Source organism: Oncorhynchus keta, chromosome 36 (assembly GCF_023373465.1).
Source record: "Oncorhynchus keta strain PuntledgeMale-10-30-2019 chromosome 36, Oket_V2, whole genome shotgun sequence".
Taxonomy (NCBI): domain Eukaryota; kingdom Metazoa; phylum Chordata; class Actinopteri; order Salmoniformes; family Salmonidae; genus Oncorhynchus; species Oncorhynchus keta.
The window spans coordinates 13,526,698-13,534,407 of NC_068456.1; positions in this window are offsets into that span (position 1 = coordinate 13,526,698).

Below are 7,710 nucleotides of genomic sequence, written 5' to 3' on the forward strand. Positions count from 1 at the left end.
TAACAATGCAAAACGTTATGTTTGGCGTAAAAGCAACACAGCTCATCACCCTGAACACACCATCCCCACTGTCAAACATGGTGGTGGCAGCATCATGGTTTGGGCCTGCTTTTCTTCAGCAGGGACAGGGAAGATGGTTAAAATTGATGGTAAATGGATGGAGCCAAATACAGGACCATTCTGGAAGAAAACCTGATGGAGTCTGCAAAAGACCTGAGACTGGGACGGAGATTTGTCTTCCAACAAGACAATGATCCAAAACATAAAGCAAAATCTACAATGGAATGTTTCAAAAATAAACATATCCAGGTGTTAGAATGGCCAAGTCAAAGTCCAGACCTGAATCCAATCGAGAATCTTTGGAAAGAACTGAAAACTGCTGTTTACAAATGCTCTCCATCCAACCTCACTGAGCTCGAGCTGTTTTGCAAGGAGGAATGGGAAAAAAATTCTGTCTCTTGATGTGCAAAACTGATAGAGACATACCCCAAGTGACTTACAGCTGTAATCGCAGCAAAAGGTGGCGCTACAAAGTATTAACTTAAGGTGGCTGAATAATTTTGCACGCCCAATTTTTCAGTTTTTGATTTGTTAAAAAAGTTTGAAATATCCAATAAATGTCGTTTCACTTCATGATTGTGTCCCACTTGTTGTTGATTCTTCACAAAAAAAATACAGTTTTATATCTTTATGTTTGAAGCCTGAAATGTGGCAAAAGGTCGCAAAGTTCAAGGGGGCCGAATACTTTCGCAAGGCACTGTAAATCTAGCTGGGTTTTCTATACATTGGCAGGACAGAACGGCAGCGTCAGTGACGCTCAGGGAAAAGGGGGTGTCTGTCTCTTTGTTAACTGCTGCGTGATCACTAATATTAAGGAAGCCTCAAGGTTCTGCTCGCCTGAGTTAGAATAGTTTTCCTCTATATTTTTCTTAGCTGTCTATTTACTACCACAAACCGATGCTGGCACTAAGACCGCACTCAACGGACATTATAGGGCCATAAGCAAACAAGAAAATACTCACTCAGAGGCAGCGCTCCTAGTGGCCGGTGACTTTAATGCAAGAAAACTGAAATAGTTTTTTACCTAATTTCTACCAGCAAGTCACCTGTGCAACTAGATCACCTTTACTCCACACACAGAGATGCATACAAAGCTCTCCCTCACCCTCCATTTGGCAAATCTGAAGATAACTATATCCTCCTGATTCCTGCTTACAAGCAAAAACTCAAACAGGAAGTACCAGTGACGCACTCAATACGGAAGTGGTCCGATGAAGCAGATGCTAAGTTACAGGACTGTTTCGCTAGCACAGACTGGAAAATGTTCCGGGATTCATCCAATGACATCGAAGAGTTTTCCACATCAGTCACCAGCTTCCTTAATATGTGCATTGACGACAACATCCCCACAGTGACCGTATGTACATATCGCAACCAAAAGCAATGGATTAAAGGCAACATCGGCACTGAGCTAAAGGCTAAAGCTGCTGCTTTCGAGGAGCGGGACACTAATCCGGACACTTATAAGAAATCCTGCTTCGCCCTCCGATGAACCATCAAACATGCAAAGCGTAAATACAGGACCAAGACCATGAATCAAACTACACTGGCGCTGACGCTCGTCGGATATGGCAGGGTTTGCAAACAATCATGGATTACAAAGGGAAACCCAGCCACGAGCTGTCCATTAACGCAAGCCTACCAGATGACCTAAATACCTTCTATGCTCGCTTTAAGGCTAGCAACACTGAACCATGCATGAGAGCACCAGCTGTTCCGGATGACTGTGTGATCAAATTCTCTGTAGCCGATGTAAGACCTTTAAACAGGTTAACATTCAAAAGGCCGCAGGGCCAGACAGATTACCAGGACGCATACTCAGGGCATGCGCTGACTAGCTTGTAAGTGGCAATCCACTTGTTGTCGTTGGTTGGCTCGCTCCGAATGGCCGTTGGACTGGGGGTGGAACCTGGAGGACAGGCTGGCCTATGACCCAATGAGTGTGCAGAACACCTTCCAGATCTGGGACGAGAACTGAGGACCCCGGTCGGAGACCATGTCCACTGGCAGTCCATGGATCCGGAAGACGTGCTGCACCATGAGCTGGGCCGTGTCTTTGGCAGAGGGTAGCTTGGGGAGAGGAATGAAGTGGGCGGCTCAGATGGGAGGAGACCTGTGACAAAGTCCCGGGATATGTGTCCAGGGATATGTGAGACCAGGGACAGGCACAGGCACAGGTTGAAGGAGACCAGCAGGAGCTTGCCAAAGAGTCAAAGAGTCTTGTTCTGTGCATAGATCGTGCATGCGGCGACGAACGCGGAGACGTCAGGAACCATGTTAGGCCACCAAAAGCGCTGTCGCACAAAGGCCAAGATCCGCCGGGAACCCGGGTGGCAGGCAAGCTTAGAGGAGTGGGCCCACTCCAGGACTGAGGAGCAGACCACATCAGGAACGAACATCCGGAAAAAAACTGTCGAACATGGAGCACGTGCTCTTGGACGGAACAGGAGAAGACGAGATGACATCGAGGTAGACGAAGATGAACCGATTCAACATGTCGCGGAGAACATCATTAACCAGAGCCTGGAACACAGAAGCGCAGTTCGACATGTTCCTGGACGGAGTATCCGAGGAAGTATAGGACGAGCTTGCAGCCCGGGAACTACTGACGGATCTCGACTCGCTCATCGCCTTGACCATTCGGATCGATGGTCGACAACAGGAACGAAGGAAGGAGAGGAGAGGAGATTTCACTCACCCGTCCAAGGACTCGACCTAGCCTCTGAGGCATCCCGGAAGTCCCTGATGGCTTTGTTGCCGAGAGAATCCGAGGCTACCCGAGTTCCCCAGAGAGTCTCCGAAGACTGCAGATTCACCTCTTACCGAGCCTATGCAACTGGGAACTAGGCAGAGTTTGACTGTCTCCAGCTTAGGCTTCACACTAGGAGTTGCCTGTATTGCGGGTGTTACTAGCCAGTTTGTACTATCACGTTTCAGGTAAAACCCAGATGCAGACAGGGTCGAAGTAACAAAAGTTTACTACTAGTACAGGGGCAGGCAAAACGACAGGTCAAGGGCAGGCATATGTCAGTAATCGAGATAAGGAGCAAAAGGTTCAGAATGGCAGGCAGTCTCAGAGTCAAGGCAGGCAGGGGACAATAATCCAGTGTGGTGTGGCAAGGTACAGAACGGCAGGCAGGCTCAGGGTCAGGGCAGGCAGAATGGTCAAAACCGGGAAAAACTAGAAAACAGGAACTAGAACAGACAGGAGCAAGGGGAAAAACACTGGTAGGTTTCATGAAACAAAATGAACTGGCAACAGACAGACAACATAGGTATAAATACATTGGGGATAATGGGGAAGATTGGAAACACCTGGAGGGGGGTGGAGACGAGCACAAAGACAGGTGAAACAGATCAGGGTGTGACACATAAGTTACATAAGACAGATGTAGGGTGGGTGGTTGGTTGGTCAGGTAGATGGGTGGGCATATAACGCAAACATCTAGCAACACAAAGGTTGCGAGTTAAAATCCCATCGCGGACAACTTGAGCAATTTAGCTAATTAGCAACTTTTCAACAACTTATTACTTTTTAACTACTTTGCAACTACTTAGCATGTTAGCTGACCCTAACCTTAATCCTTTTAGCTAACCCTTCCCTTTAACGTTAGCCTAACTCCTAACCCTAACTCCTAGCCTAATCCTAAGGTTAGCCACCTAGCTAGAATTTATAACATATCATACATTTTGCAAATTCATAACATATTGTCCATTTTTATTTTATTTTTTACATATTGTACGTTTTACAAATTGGTAACATACTGTATAATAAATTTGTAATTTGTAACATATTATACAAAATGGGTGATGGAAATCCACACATTAATACATACCATACAAAACTTAACATATCATACCAAATGTGACCCACCACCTCGACTCGGTCCTATGTAGCGACATTTTAAATGGTGTTTTTTAAATTGGCTAACAGTAAAGTTTCAGAGCTAGAAAATGGTATATCATATACTGCAGTTGAGGAACAATAGGAAAGTAAATATTATTTGAAGGTTAATAAACTTGTAACCCCACTTTTGAGAAAATGGAGCTCTTTTTTGGAGCTCTTTTTTTGTCTACACCCGTTCAGCATCGTTCACACCATTTTAAGCCTTAGCCCCACCCTTCTCTTTAAGGATTCACATGTACTAAAAATAGTAATATAGTGTAGTAAGTAACCAAAGATTTCAAGATTAAAAGTGGTGAAAGTAGAAGCAAAAAGTAGTAGTAAAAATATACTTTATCTAGTCCTCTGCCCTAATCCTAATCTGACTTTGATGCAGGTCATGTTATTCCTCACATTACCGTCTCTGGTAAACACACACTATATCAAATAAAATCAAAGTTTATTTGTGACATGCACAGGATACAGAAGGTGTAAACGGTACAGTGAAATGGTTACTTGCATAGTGGAGTCCTTTGTTTAGACATGTAGCTAGGTACCTAGCTAGCTAAACAATGAACCATAATCCCAACCCATACTTCCATGCATGAATCTGCAGGTAGCTAAAGCTAACCAACTAGGTTCAATGTTATTTAGCTAGCTAAAATTAGGCTATAACTAGCAATGTAAATGGATTTCTGAGATACAAATAATATTACTGCACAGATCATACACGTAACGTTAGCTAGTGAGCCAGCCAGCTAACGGTAGCTAGCTAGCTAACAGTATGCTTTAATTTGCAAGGATAACGACTTTATGACCAAATCTGAAACGTATAATATCTGAAAATGTTGCTAGACTCTTGCCCATATACATGGATGAACCATTCTCCCTCTCTGTCATGGATGCCATGGTTGCCGGTAGTTTGAAGATGTAATCCAGAGACAGGTGTTTTTATACAACAGCCTTCTGTGTTATCTTTTCGACTCCTTCCACATTTGCAATCATTGCCGTTTCATCCCCATCACTGTCATCAGAAGAATCTACAGTCTGGTTCAATGAAAAATGTTTCTACCTCAATCATACATTTCCTCATTGTCTGATTCATTTTCAGAACCAGAGTGAGTCAGAATGGCACGATCGTCCTCCAGAAAGTAGTCCATCACAACTTTTTCACAATGATCTTTGTCGATAGCGGGCAGCAATGTTGAGAACGGGAGCCACACTTTTACAGTTCCTCAAGACATTGTTCAAAAAAGCTGTGGTAGCAAGGATTATGTACACATAGGGAGCAGCTCATATTATAGACAGAACCATGCTACATGGCAGACCAATCCAATCTCATCTCTCGGCATGTCCAGCCCATCCATTGTCTCAGCCAATCATGGCTAGCAGGAATATTATTGTCTTTTTCTGTGTCTAAACCAACTAGGCACAATTGACCTATTTTATTTTGTATTTACAGATGTCATACAAGTGTGTTATTAACGCATATGAACGTTCACATGGTCCAGAAGGTATTTTTGCAACAACAACAAAATATTTTTTATATATAACAAAATATATATATTCAAATGCCTGTCCTGTGAAGTAGTGACCTGAGACAGAAGCCTAGCTTCCTGGAACAGGTCACAAATGGAATGTCTAGGATTTCTGTACAGAGTAATACTAAATGCTCTGAGACCAGGTTAGGTTTCCATCCAACCTTTTATTGTGAGTAAAGTAACGTTACATGTCAAATAAAAAAGTAATAATGTCAGGCCTGACCGAAACAACATTTTTCTGGAAACTTTCCTAATGTCGACAAAACAAAATATGCTAGACACGGTGGGATATTTTTTTGTGTTGGTAAAAAAACGATGCGAGAAATGTCGGTGGAAAAGCTTTTATGCGCAAATATTGATATAATAACCATCATATCAAAGTACATTTTGAGTCACGCTGTGACATGTTGTGTGGTCCTCCCACTATGACTTGTCTGGAAAGCATGCAGTTTATTAGGCTACAGATTAAATACATTATGATTACTGTGCATTGTTGGGTTTAGAGCTTGCAAGAAAGGCATTTCACTGTAGTTGTGCATGTGACATTAAACAAGTAAATATATTTTGATGAACTTCACAGGGTGGTGAAAATGCAAGGTGTTGAGCTTGATGTTCCATTCCAATAGATATTGAAGGATTTATTCTGGTGACATGATCAACAATGCTTGCCTGCTTTTTGACAAATAAAAATAATCTTGCTCATTTGTCCATAATAATATCATCATGTTGTCACGCCTTGGTCTTAGTATTTTGTGTTTTCTTTAATTATTTGTTCAGGCCAGGGTGTGACATGGGGTTATTGTATTGTCTTATTGGGTTTTTTGTAGGCATTGGGATTGTGGTTGATTAGGGGTGTTTCTAGTATAGGCTTGGCTGCCTGAGGCGGTTCTCAATCAGAGTCAGGTGATTATTGTTGTCTCTGATGGGGAACCGTATTTAGGTAGCCTGGATTTCACTGTGTATTTCGTGGGTGATTGTTCGTGTCTCTGTGTAGTTTCACCAGATAGGCTGTAATTAGGTTTCACGTTCCGTTTGTTGTTTTTGTATTTTGTATAGTTATTTCATGTGTCACTTTTTCCATTAAAGTCATGAGTAACCACCACGCTGCATTTCGGTCCGACTCTCTTTCTACAAACGAAGAACGACGTTACACATGTAGGCTATCTGCGCACATTGTATCTGCAAGCAATTGGCTATAGCGCACATGTCAATACCAGAGTGGGCACACTCGCTATATAATGCAAACAACATTTGTGAAAACCATCAGTAGAGTTGAAAATGCGATGAAAACCATTTCACTTTGTATTAGATACATGGAAATGTAACAGCAAAACGTATTTTTATGTGTACCATGTCATCATGCACAGCCTTTTATCTGCAACCAGTCAATTGGATGGAAACACATCTCTGGTGCAAAAACGCGCATACTGTTTCTATGTGGATTTTAGAATATATGCATGAAAATCTGTCACCAATTGGATGGAAACCTAGTTAGGGATAATGCTGGGTCTCTGCTTGTGCTTCTGACTCTTTGAGATGCTTTAGAAACAACACTAATGGCAGTGGTGGAAAAAGTACCCAATTGTTATAATTGAGTAAAAGTAAAGATACATTAATAGAAAATTACTCAAGTAAAAGTCACCGCGTAAAATCCTACTTGAGTAAAAGTCTAAAAGGACTTGGTTTTAAATATACTTAAGTATCAAAAGTAAATGTAATTGCTCAAATATCGGTAAAATGACAAATCATTTAAATTCTTTATATTAAGCAAACCAGATGGCACCATTTTCTTGTTTTTTTAAATGTATAGATAACCAGGGGCAGGTTCCAACACTCAGACATAATTTACAAAAGGAAGCATGTGTTTAGTCAAAGTGAGTCCGCCAGATCAGAGGCAGTAGGGATGACATGGGATGTTCTCTTCATAAGTATGTAAATTAGACACTTTTCCTGTCCTGCTAAGCATTCAAAATGTAATGAGTACTTTTGGGTGTCAGGGAAAATGTATGGAGTAAAAAGTACATCATTGTCTTTAGAGATGTAGTGAAGTAAAAGTTGTCAAAACTTTTTACGTTTTTCATTCACAGTGTTACACTGACTGCAGGGCAGTCCGGAAATTTGATTGTTTCTGAAGTTAGAGCTGATTTGGAGAAAACCTCAAACACATTTTTGAACAACATTACAATATTATGACAATTGATTTATGAGTTTGTCATTTGGAATGTT